This window comes from Budorcas taxicolor, chromosome 1 (genome assembly GCF_023091745.1).
Source record: "Budorcas taxicolor isolate Tak-1 chromosome 1, Takin1.1, whole genome shotgun sequence".
Taxonomy (NCBI): domain Eukaryota; kingdom Metazoa; phylum Chordata; class Mammalia; order Artiodactyla; family Bovidae; genus Budorcas; species Budorcas taxicolor.
Genome location: NC_068910.1, coordinates 18,113,023 through 18,126,823, shown reverse-complemented (window position 1 = coordinate 18,126,823; position 13,801 = coordinate 18,113,023). Strand labels below are relative to the sequence as shown.

The window sequence follows — 13,801 nt, the reverse complement described above, 5'->3', positions numbered from 1 at the left end:
TCAGTGTAGAGGAAAGTGGTTTCCTACCAAATAGAAGTGAGCATACTGTATTTTATTTTTAAGGTTGTTAGGTTCCTTGCATAGAAATACAGTCCAGCCGTCTTATTCTCCTTATCTCTACCACCTGTACATTGAGATTCTTCAGAAGCACTGGTAGGGATGCTGGTAGTTAGCCTTTTGATCAAAGTTGTGCAGGAAACTTGGCTGAACCTCAGGACAGAATCTTCTGTGGATGAGCACTCTTTTCCTAAGCAAAATTATGCTTTATTTGTGCCCCCAAACACTTGAGCTTATCACTGTGGCCTGAGCAATATATTGTTTTAACCAAGTTAATAATAATTAGGGCTTTAATTAGAGAAAGTAGTAGGTATCTTAGGTTTACCTTAGTCCTAGCAAGAGAGCAGTTGATATAAATAAGCCTGACCCTTTGTTACTATGTGATTAATGCACTTGAAGGATGAGAAAATATTTTCATGGGTGATAGAACTAATGGTCAGATGTTGACTATAATCATAGAGTTTCATGTTCTTAGAGCCACATGGACAAACATTTGGATTTTCTAGATGGTTTTGGTTTTATAGTTTTCACAAAATAAATGTCTGGGACAAAAGGTCAGAATTATTAAATAAAATGGGGAAAACATTCTGTATCCTGACCCTGTGAAATTACCAGATTATAAGAAAATATATTAACTCCACATTTGAATTTGTTGCTTATAGACAGTCAAAATATTTTTGCTATTTTAGAAAGTAATGACAGAGCCCATGTTTTACAAGAAAGAAGGTATAGTAATGAGTCTTGATTGTCTTTCAAACTACAGCTTTTTATTTTCCTTAAATGAAAGGGCTTTCTTTCAGCACGCTTAGTGTTACTGTGTTTCTGGCAGCATAGCTCCAGGCCATTTTAAATAATATATATCTCTAACAAGTTTGGAAAGTCACATAGCAGAAAGATGTTTGACTTCTAAAATTTTTCATTGTCAAAATGGGAGAGGCATTTTGTTTCACAAAGATACACTTACACATCAAGAGTTTTTCACAAGCAGAGTCTTGCCAGATGGTGTATATATTTAATACTCATTTCTTCAGCATCTTCCTATGTATCTCATGTTCACTGGGTGATTATACAACTCAGGAGAAGGTCATACATCTGTGAGTTAGTGGATGCCTTAGAACCAGCAACAGCTCTGCTTGAGGAATCCCTTGTGATTAGTCAGTCAACAAATTACTGAATTCCTGTTAACTGTCATACAGTATGATAGGCATGGGACTGTCACTCTACCTTGAATCTGTTTACTTCTTCCCACCTTCACTACCCTCCTAGTCCCAAGCCACCATCACATTTCCCCTGATCTACTGTTACATAGAGCATCTGAGTGGATTTCCCAGATTCTTTTCTTATCCTTTTCCAATCTAATCTCTATACTGCAACTAAAGTGATCATTCTAAAAACCAGCTGGAATCTTCACTGTACTAAGGACAAGCTCCAAGATCCTTATAGTTCCTATATGCGCTGGTTTCTCACCTCTCCTTGCTTATCCCATACTGCTCTGTTGTCAGCTATATGAAAAATAAGTCTTATGAGGTATAAATAAATGAGAAATAAATCTGATGTTGTTTTCTAGCACTTTGATACTTTCCTTCACTACAACTATACCAATTTGTAATTGTATATTTATTTGATTATCTGTCATTTTGGATGGTCTTTGAGTTCCGTGATATTCTAGCACCTAAAAGAGTGTCTTACCCAAAAGCTCTGAAATATGTATGAGTGGGCAGGAGTGGAATGAGTATAAAAGACCTAGTCTCTGTCCTCATATAGTCTGCAGTGAGGGTGAGAAACCATTTAAAAAGCAATTTAAGTATGTCTTTGTAATGTTACAGTGGTACAAGAGCAAGGCATAGGGAACATGTGATGGGTTAGGTAAAAGTAAGAGCACTGGCTTGGAACTAGACAGATCCAGAGTCATATTCTGCTTTATCTCAATGGGACTTTTGGCAAGTTCCTAAACTTGCCTCAGGTGTGGGAGGGGAGTAATAATTCCTACCTCACAGGTTTGTCAAAAGAATTAAATAAGAAAATTAACATAAATTAATAATGGCTAATATTTATTAAACACTTATTATATACTAGTGTTTTATTACATATTATAAATGTAATATATCCAGCACATATGTTATATATGATAGTTGTATGGCATCACCGACTTGATGGACATGAATTTCAGCAAGCTCTGGGAGTTGATGGACAGGAATGCCTGGCATGCTGCAGTCCATGGGCTCTCAAAGAGTTGGACACTACTGAGCTATTATATACTGGACTGAACTACTGTATAGTGGGCATGTTCTAAGCATTTTAATTGTTTTCATTCGATCTCCAAAATAAGCCTGAATAATAGCCATAAATCTTGCCTCTATTTTACCATTGAGGAAACTGAAGTCTGGAAAGGTTAAGGAATTTGCCAGAGGTTACTGACTTAAACCAATAACCTTAGAGACAAATCAAACTTAGAGTCTGAATCTAGAACCTGTGCTCTGCCGCAGTATACCATGCCTCCATATTTGTAAATTTTCTTTCTCACTATACGTACAAACATATGTAGCAGGGATATTTAATTGAATCTTAGAACAAGATAAAAGTGCTTAGACTTGTATATCTTATTTAGATTCTTTCATTCTCAGCTGTTCTTGTTTCTGTAATTACCCTTTTAAGAGATAAATACTTGAAAATAAAGAATTTTACTCAGATTTTTACTTAATATTTCGCATCTCAAAATAAGCTAATACTTTCTTATACTTTTTTCCCAGAAAATGAGAGATAAGAAACAACTTCATTTCTTTTTTATTGTTTCTTTACTTTGGTTCATGACTAGGCCTCTTTTTTTTCTTTAACATACATAAATTATATTATTCAAAAATCCTGTATCTGTGGATAAGGTGGCTTCAGAGCTTCATAACCTGACTAGAAATTATCAAAGTACGTTTTATTTTGTATGTAAACGGTGTGTTTACTGTGTTAGCACACAGTATATTTAGCATTAAACTAACAGAATTCTCACATGCTTCTCTCTTTCATTATAAACCCACAAAAGAAAATATCCTCTCTTGATTTTACAAATGAACCACTCATTTCGACTTGATTATTTCTCAGTTGCAGTTTTCATTTTCAAAGTGTTTAGTGTACCTGTGTCTCACTTTGACCTGAAGTTAAGTGATTTCATAAACAACAGATTTTTAAGGATTTTTTTCATTCTGTGGTCTTTTCCATACATTTCATCATGGCAGTGGGAAGCCAGCACTCCCCTGTGAAGGTTGTTAGATGTTTCAGAGCCTGGGGGCAGACATCTGGTGCACAGGAGGAGTACCAAGAACCTGAGTTATTGGAAGAGAACCAACTGCATCTTGAAATAGAAATCTGGTTCACTATATTTGATGCTGCCAATCATACTAAATGATTTTGGAATATTACATTTTGAACAGGAATTGCATTCATTTTACTGAATATTGTTGAGCTGCATTAATTCCTTTGTCTGTCCTGATGTTGTCATTATCTTGATGAATTCTGAGAGATACTTTGTACTGTTCATGCCTCTGGTGAATTGACATTACTTTTAAAATTTTCACTCAGCTCAACCAGTGTTTTTTCAATATTCGGGATGAAAACACTTTGAAAGCTGGTGGGCGCATCATGTGCTATCTTGAAGAAGTTGAGATTCTTAGCTTGCAGATCCTAGGGAATATTATTGCCGGAAGTTTTCATGTGTTGAGCCGTTAGCTATCTGGAGTACTGCTTTCATTTGGAATCTAATAGAGTAGATTCCTTAAAAAAAGAGAGAGAGAAAGACCCATAAAAGTGTCCGTAGTCCTTAGAAATTTTAGCTTATCCTTTGTGATGTCGTCATTGCAGTTTTCTGAATTTGAAAATTGTGTCTAAGTAGAGTTTAATGATTTTTAACCAAGAATCCAAAGCAGCCTAATATTCATGATGCCCATTCCAGAGTTTTTGTCTTGTCCTTTTGCTCTATCCTCTAGTTTTATGCTTTGGGGCTAGACACTTAAATTCTGTCTGTTTCCTCTGTAGTAAATGCTAATGTGAACATTCTTCTTACAACTGCCAGAGATAATCGGTGATACTAGATTTTTTTTTTTCTTCCCTTAAGAAATCTTGGGAGATTTAGGTTCAAATGCATCTCAAAGTTTCCTTTTCAATTTCTGTATCAGTAAAATGGAAGATTGAAGCATACTCATTCTACAAAAAAAAAAGCTTTAGCCTCAGGATAATCTAATGAAAGTTACTCTTACATCGCTTTTTCTGTATTGTTATTAGTGAGCTAGACAAAGAGTTCAGAAAAGAAATGTAATAGAAATTTCAGGTTCTTATACCCTATTGAATTTTACTCCTACTGTCACTTCTTCAGTGATATTGGAGACAGCAGAGTCTTTTGAAACTTTAAGAAAAGTGAATATGGCCCCACAGCTGCAGGCCTGTTCTTTTCACGTGTCACTGGTCTTCTTCAACCACTTTAAAGCCGCCAGAGTTGAGAGAATGCCTAAATTTTGATCATTTCAGGTCAGAATGACATTGGTGAGAGCTTCTGAGATTGTGTCCATGTACCAAGCACAACTCTTCCTGTGGAAAGTTTACTTTCTTATCTTTTTTGGTTATTTTGGTGCCTTCCTTTGAAGAAAATAGTGATTGCTGAATAGCTCCTAAGTTATTTGTTTAAAAAAGGTGTTACCCAAGCGAAAAGTCTCCTATTATCCAATGAAATACTTTTTTGTCACTTATATCTCTAAGCTGTGTATAGAATCGGTCAAAAATGACCAGTGGTTGCTCTTCTTTAAACTACTAGTATTATATCTTAAAATGGTAATGACACTGTACGTTTCATTAACATTTTGAATGCATCTCATGGCTAATTCCAACTTCTGTCTTTTTCTTTTTAAAATCATCAGTATTTAAATCTCATTATTTTAATTATATCCAATTAAATGTGCTTGCATAATCAGTATATTTTGTTACATGCATTAGTAAAGAGAGCACTTTAAGATACTTAGCATACTGACTTTCATCATATATTAAATTTGCATGCCTTAAAATAGATTTTATATGGAAGTTTTAGATAACACATGTGATAGGTATATAAATCAGATGCCAGAGTCTTTATCTGTTAAATAAATGTTCTTTGAGAATTCTTATCCTCTTGGTTCTTAGTTTGGTTCATTTTCATTTCCTAAATTATTTTATAGTACTCTGTAGATAATCTGGATGCATTCTGATGCATGCATGCTAAATAAGATGTTACCAAGAAAAAATTGCACATATATAAATATTTGGAAGTGTCATTCCTCTGTAAAATCCTCTATAAAATCATCATAAAAGGCCATACATTTGTTAAAGCACTATACAGTTAAATGATTGCCTTATCCACTATCAGGGCAAAAGTCAAAGGCCCTGAGATAGATCCGATTATGGGCCTGAGAGTCACTGGCTATACCATGTATTAGTTTGATGACCTGGGCAAGTTACTAGACTCGTATATGTGTTACAGCCTCACCTGTACAATGATTATATTTATGCCTATTTATTGAGTAATTATGAGAATTAAACTGGATAGTGCCAAGTGGTAATTGTTCAATAAATATTAATTTATACTTTTATATCTCTAAATTCAGACATGGATGCAGGGATATTTAATTTTTTAATTTCTCTTCTGAAACATTTTGCGACAAGTTGGACATGTCTCCAGTCCATGTGAAATTTCCATGGTACTCATCTCTGAAAAGAGGTGGGGAAGCAGCTTTTCTTTGGAGACTTTTATTTACCCTGCCACCTGTAAAGTGTGTTTCTCCTAGAAACACCTCTCCTAGCAGGATGGTAACTATTTCAAGAAGGAAAAAGGCGAGAGAAATTAGGGAAGGAGACGTAAATTCTTTTGAATTTTCTCAGCATGTTTATATGAGCAGAAGTTATGCAAATAAATATTTTCAAGCCTGGACTAAAACTAAGGAACACCACATTTGGCACATAGATGAAAACTATAAGCCCATAATAGAACTCCCAAGAGCTTTAATTAAAACCAATAGTCTGCCCTTTTTTATTGGAACAGACTAGTGATCTTGCATTTTATATCCATTTCATACTTAAAAAGCTGTTACAATAAGCTGTTTCAAACAATGACAGTGCTATGTATAGTTGGGGATTGGTTGCATTTGTTAGCAGTAAGTAAGAACAGCTGTTCTGTTTGATACACACAGATATTACCATGCCATTTTTTTCTAAGGTTAAATATTGATTTATAAGGTGGGAAATAAAATATCTCAGCATTGCTTAAAGCCAAATATGACTCTTGATGTAGCATAAACAGGGATTTGTAAAGTATAAAATCACTATTTTAGAAATTGATGTTTTAGTGTAAAACATTTAAAACATTTTAGTGGCTCAAGTTTCTGTTACTATGGAGAATCTACAGATCTTACCTAGCTCCCTATTTTTTCTAAATTTATTTTATTGGAATATAGTTGATTTACAGTGTTGTGTTAGTTTCTGGTGTACAGCAAAGTGATTCAGTTACACATGTATGATAGTTTGCATTGCTCATCTCAAACTCCCAGTCCATCTCTCCCCCACCCCATTGGAAACCACAAGTCTGTTCTCTATGTCTGTGAATCTGTTTCTTTCATAGATAAGTTCATTTGTGTCTTGTTTTAGATTCCTTATGTAAGTGACATTATATGTATTTGTTTTTCTCTTTCTGACTTACTTCTTTTAGTGTGATAATCTCTAGGTCCATCCATGTTGCTGCAGATGGCATTATTTCATTCTTTTTTGTAGCTGCTGCTGCTGCTAAATCACTTCAGTCGTGTCCAACTCTGTGTGACCCCATAAACGGCAGCCCACCAGGCTCCCCCATCCCTGGGATTCTCCAGGCAAGAACACTGGAGTAGGTTGCCATTTCCTTCTCCAATGCATGAAAGTGAAAAGTGAAAGTGAAGTCACTCAGTCGTGTCTGACTCTTAGTGACTCCATGGACTGCAGCCCACCAGGCTCCTCCATCCATGGGATTTTCCAGGCAAGAGTACTGGAGTGGGATGCCATTGCTGAGTAGTGTTCTATTGTGTGTGTATGTGCACGCGCACCATATCTTCATCCATTCATCTGTTGTTGGACTTTTAGGTTGTTTTCATATCTTGGCATTGTAAGCATTGCTGCAGTGAACACAGAGTGCATGTATCTTTTCAAATTACATAATGGTTTTGTCTGGTTATATGCCCAGGAGTGGAATTGCTGGATCATATGGCAGTTCTATTTTTATTTTCTTGAGGAATCTCTGTACTATTTTCCATAGTGGCTGCACCAGTTTACATTCCCACCAGCAGTGTAGGAGGGTTCCCTTTCCTCTACACTCTCTCCAGCATTTACTGTAGACTTAATAATGATGGCTGTTCTGAACCAGTGTGAAGCAGGTACCTCATTGTGGTTTTGATTTGCATTTTCTCTAATAATTAGCAATTCTCACTTCCTATTTTTACTAAAGTCAGGAACACTAAAGTCACCACTGCTATTCAACATAGTTCTGGAAGTTTTGGCCACAGCAATCAGAGCAGAAAAAGAAATAAAAGGAATCCAAATTGGAAAAGAAGAAGTAAAACACTCACTGTTTGCAGATGACATGATCCTCTACATAGAAAACCTTAAAGACTCCACCAGAAAATTACTAGAGCTCATTAATGAATATAGTAAAGTTGCAGGATATAAAATCAACACACAGAAATCCCTTGCATTCCTATACACTAATAATGAGAAAGTAGAAAAAGAAATTAAGGAAACAATTCCATTCACCATTGCAACGAAAAGAATAAAATACTTAGGAATATATCTACCTAAAGAATCTAAAGACCTATATATAGAAAACTATAAAACACTGGTGAAAGACATCAAAGAGGACACTAATAGATGGAGAAATATACCATGTTCATGGATCAGAAGAATCAATATAGTGAAAATGAGTATACTACCCAAAGCAATCTACAGATTCAATACAATCCCTATCAAGCTACCAGCGGTATTTTTCACAGAGCTAGAACAAATAATTTCACAATTTGTATGGAAATACAAAAAACCTCGAATAGCCAAAGCAATCTTGAAAAGAAGAATGGAACTGGAGGAATCAACCTGCCTGACTTCAGGCTCTACTACAAAGCCACAGTCATCAAGACAGTATGGTTCTGGCACAAAGACAGAAACACAGATCAGTGGAACAAAATAGCCCAGAGATAAATCCACACACCTATGGACACCTTTTCTTCAACAAAGGAGGCAAGAATATACAATGGATTAAAGACAATCTCTTTAATAAGTGATGCTGGGAAAACTGGTCAACCACTTGTAAAAGAATGAAACTAGAACACTTTCTAACACCATACACAAAAATAAACTCAAAATGGATTAAAGATCTAAATGTAAGATCAGAAACTATAAAACTCCTAGAGGAGAACATAGGCAAAACACTCTCTGACATAAATCACAGCAGGATCCTCAGTGACCCACCTCCCAGAATACTGGAAATAAAAGCAAAAATAAACAAATGGGGTCTAATTAAAATTAGAAGCTTCTGCACAACAAAGGAAACTATAAGCAAGGTGAAAAGACAGCCTTCAGAATGGGAGAAAATAATAGCAAATGAAGCAACTGACAAACAACTAATCTCAAAAATATATAAGCAACTTATGCAGCTCAATTCCAGAAAAATAAACGACCCAATCAAAAAACGGGCCAAAGAACTAAATAGACATTTCTCCAAAGAAGGCATAGAGATGGCTAACAAACACAAGAAAACATGCTCAACATCACTTATTATCAGAGAAATGCAAATCAAGACCATAATGAGGTACCATTGCACACCAGTCAGAATGGCTGGGATCCAAAAGTCTGCAAGCAATAAATGCAGAGGGTGTGGAGAAAAGGGAACACTCTTACACTGTTGGTGGGAATGCAAACTAGTACAGCCACTATGGAGAACAGTGTGGAGATTCCTTAAAAAATTGCAAATAGAACTGCCTTATGACCCAGCAATCCTACTGCTGGGCATACACACCGAGGAAACCAGAATTGGAAGAGACACATGTACCCCAATGTTCATCGCAACACTGTTTATAATAGCCAGGACATGGAAGCAACCTAGATGTCCATCAGCAGACGAATGGATAAGAAAGCTGTGGTACATATACACAATGGAGTATTACTCAGCCATTAAAAAGAATACATTTGAATCAGTTCTAATGAGGTGGATGGAACTGGAGCCGATTATACAGAATGAAGTAAGCTAGAAAGAAAAACACCAATACAGTATACTAACACATATATATGGAATTTAGAAAGATGGTAACGATAACCCTGGATGCAAGGACAGCAAAAGAGATGCAGATGTAAAGAACAGTCTTTTGGACTCTGTGGAAGAGGGAGAGGGTGGGATGATTTGGGAGAATGGCACTGAAACATGTATACTATGATGTAAGAAACGAATCACCAGTCTATGTTCGATACACGATGCAGGATGCTAGGGGCTGGTGCACTGGGATGACCCAGAGAGGTGGTATGGGTAGGGAAGAGGGAGGGGGATACAGGATTGGGAACACATGTACACCCATGGCGGATTCATGTTGATATATGGCAAAACCAATACAGTATTGTAAAGTAAAATAAAAAAAAAAAGAAATTAGAGGCAAAGCCAACAGTAAAATTCACAACTTCTGACTCTCTGCCATCTTTTCTTAGTATCATTGCTGCCTTTTAGTGCTCATGTTGGAAAAAGGTCAATATATAGTGTGATTTTATAAGCCTGGTTTCTGATAGTTTTAAGAAGTGAATTGTTTCTACAATTACTTTGGACTCTAAGTTGCAGGAAATTAATTCTGTTAATGTAATTCAGATTTCTACCCCTCCCCCCTCTTCCTTGCCCTCTAAAATTAATCACCAGGAATAAGTCAGATTCCATGTTTGGGTCAGGACTAGCAAGGTTGTAACAACTAATAGCAAAACAACTACTTCTTTGAAGGATTATTTCATTGTTAGGGACAGTAGTCTATTTAAGTTATGTCAGGCAAAAATATAGGTTTTAGAAAAACATGGAGAGAGAATATGGAACCTAACAGCAAAAGCTGATACAGGCCTTTTGGGAGATGATAGTTGTCAGCAGCTTCTCTCTTCTCTTCTCTCTCTTTGGCAGCTACTATGTCATCTCTCATTCTGTTTGTAAGTTTGCGTCATTCTTCTGTTTCATCGTATAAACCAGCTTTTTTGATTGCTTTTCATTGTGTACATGCGAAAATAGAGCTGCTAGTACATCCTTCTGTGACCCTATAATCCTAGTACTCATCACTGGCAGACCAGGTTCAGTCTCTGTATCTCCCAGTTCAGAAGTTTGAAAGATCAGGATTGGTCCTTAACCAATCTTTGGGTTTCATCCAAGTGCTTCATCTTTGTTTTTATTTTCAGAGGCTGGGTAGAGCAAGCAGATGGACTGATAGACCTACCGCACTACTGAGTATAGACCCTTAGTAGTCACTTTATAACCTTCTTTATACCACAGTCACCTGCCAGTTACTTCTGCAGATATTCCTGAGTGCTTCTGGGGGTATTTAGGAGTGAATAGTGGCGAGAAGTTTTATTAGAGTCAAATCTGCTTTGATGCCATGATTGTCCTAGCTGATACATTTCATTTACCAGGAATTTTGAAGTTACCTAAATAGTACCTATATGCAGGTCAGGAAGCAACAGTTAGAACTGGACATGGAACAACAGACTGGTTCCAAATAGGAAAAGGAGTACGTCAAGGCTGTATATTGTCCCCCTGCTTATTTAACTTCTGTGCAGAGTACATCATGAGAAACGCTGGACTGGAAGAAGTGTAAGCTGGAATCAAGATTGCCAGGAGAAATATCAATAACCTCAGATAGGCAGATGACACCACCCTTATGGCAGAAAGTGAAGAGGAACTAAAAAGACTCATGATGAAAGTGAAAGAGGAGAGTGAAAAAGTTGGCTTCAAGCTCAACATTCAGAAAACGAAGATCATGGCATCTGGTCCCATCACTTCATGGGAAATAGATGGGGAAACAGTGGACACAATGGCTGACTTTATTTTTGGGGGCTCCAAAATCACAGCAGATGGTGATTGCAGCCATGAAATTAAAAGACGCTTACTCCTTGGAAGGAAAGTTATGACCAACCTAGATAGCATATTCAAAGCAGAGACATTACTTTGCCAACAAAGGTCCGTCTAGTCAAGGCTATGGTTTTTCCAGTGGTCATGTATGGATGTGAGAGTTGGACTGTGAAGAAAGCTGAATGCCGAAGAATTGATGCTTTTGAACTGTGGTGTTGGAGAAGACTCTTGAGAGTCCCTTGGACTTCAAGGAGATCCAACCAGTCCATTCTAAAGATCAGTCCTGGGTGTTCTTTGGAAGGACTGATGCTAAAGCTGAAACTCCAGTACTTTGGCCACCTCATGCAAAGAGTTGACTCATGGGAAAAGACTTTGATGCTGGGAGGGATTGGGGGCAGGAGGAGAAGGGGACGACAGAGGATGAGATGGCTGGATGGCATCACCAACTCGATGGACATGAGTTTGGGTAGACTCCGGGAGCTGGTGATGGACAAGGAGGCCTGGCGTGCTGCAGTTCATGGGGTCGCAAAGAGTCAGACATGGCTGAGTGACTAAACTGAACTGAACTAAACTGAGATAGTACTGTATAAACTGTCTTAGTTAATCAGGGAAGGCTCAGCTTCATTGCAGTCACTCAAGGGCTAAGCCACATTTCTTTAATGCTTCTCTTGCTAAATAGTAGCACTGATTAGAATGGTTTGGTTTATTGAACATCTACAATATGTTAGGTTTGTTTCATATTGTATTTGCCAGGTTTGCTAAGGTGGTTAATACCAATTTCATATATCTCTATCTCACGTTGCCTTAGAGCTACAGGTGAGGTGCAGCTCTGATTTAGCTAGAGGTCAACTAAGTGTCTTCTTATTCCAGAGCCTGGATTGAACAAACAGCTCCTGTCTGGAACATGCTGTTCATGATGCAAAGGCAGAAATGCAGGAACCTGAGCATAACCACACAATCTAATTTAAAGCTTCTGCTCAAATATGTATGGCTCATGTCACTTCGACTTATGTCCATTGGCCAATGCAAGTCATATGGCCATGACTAGAGTCAGTGGAGCAGGGGTTATATACCTCCTACGTGAAAAAGAGATAGTAAATAATTACGGACAATGATAGTATATAATCAAACACAAGCATCTGTCATCTCATTCAATTATCACAACACTCATAAATGTTAATTTCATCACTGTTGTACAATTTATTAATATAGCAATTACTTGTTGAGCACCTGCCATGTCTTGGACCCTGATCTCTGGGAACTCTCACTGTCCTATTATATTTTGACAGTATGGGTTTATTTTATGTAACATGTTCTAATCTCAGAGATATTCGCACTTGGTTGTTAAACAGTGGATCTCAAACCTTTTTTTTGGTCTTGGGATACCTTTACATTCTTTCCTTCTCCAGGGGATGTTCCCAACCCAGGGATCGAACCTGGGTCTCCTGCATTGTAGGCAGACACTTTTACCATCTGAGCCACCAGGGAAACCCTTAAAAAATTATTGAAAACCCCTAAAGAATTTTTGTCTATATGGATTATATCTCTCAGTATTTACCATATTAGAAATTAAAACTGAGAAATTTAAAACCTATGTATTATTTAAAAATAATAAACCATTGCATGTTAGCATAAGAAACTCTAAATAGCTATAACATAAAATATCTATATTTTGCAAAGTAGAAAAAACAGTGGCATTATTTTATACTTTTTCTAATCTCTTTAATGTCTGGCTAGAATGAAGACAGGAACATTCTTATATTGGCTTCTGCGTTCACTTTCTTATGATATAATACTAATACATCATGTCACCTCTGGAAAGCAGTATACTTGTGAGAGAGTAAGAGTGAAAGAGACAAATAACATCTTGGTATTGCTCTTGAAATCGTTTGGCCTCACAGAGCCCCTGAAAGAGTCTTAGAGACCCTCAAAGATCCTTTAAGCACACTTTGAGAACTTCTGTCCTTAAGTGTATTTATGAAAACCAATACATGACATCCTTAGTTAGTATATTTTCATGGAGCATCACCCTTGTGTTATTCTATTGTAAGTTACATAACTTTGTTAGGTAGGCTTATTGCTGGAAGAATCCACAAATCTCAGTGACTTAGCACATTCATGTCTTACTCATATCACAGTCCAGTGTAGGTCGGTAGTAGGGGCTCTGCCCCTCAGCAGTCATTCAGGGACCTGCGCCCCCTAGGACATCAGAGTCTCCTAGTGGATCCTCTCTATCTGGTCAGCAGACAAAGGAAGAGCCTAGAGAATCACGTATATGAGGTCATGTTCCTCTTGCCAGAGTTCATGTACAACCCATAACGGTATTGGAAGCTGAAGAGTGTATCTAGTTCTGTGTCCAGAAGAAAAGGAAGCAGCACGGTTTGACCAAGACATATTGTCCTCTACCAGAATAAGCAATGAAGTTCTACTAAACAAGTTAAAAGAAAACTTAATTATTTATTGTCAACATTTTTGCCCTATGAAAATTAAGTGGTATGTAATGCAAAGCAGTATTGCCTCATGCTTTGTGAAAAGTTGCAGAGACATGAAATCTAAAATTAATTTTTAAATATTTAAAACTATTTATTTTGAAATAATTTCAAATGTAAAGCAAAGTTGTACAGAGAACTGCAT

The 13,801-nt window shown here is 37.0% G+C and overlaps 1 protein-coding gene and 1 non-coding gene across 2 annotated transcripts in view; one reads left to right on the top strand and one right to left on the bottom strand.

Moving 5' to 3' along the window:
• The window catches only part of CFAP20DC (CFAP20 domain containing), a 256,952-nt gene that overhangs the window by 16,048 nt on the left and 227,103 nt on the right, over nt 1-13,801 (top strand). The gene's annotated exons all lie outside the window — the stretch shown is intronic.
• On the bottom strand, nt 12,583-12,655 carry TRNAC-ACA (transfer RNA cysteine (anticodon ACA)). Its single transcript has one exon. It is a non-coding gene; the product is annotated as a tRNA-Cys (tRNA).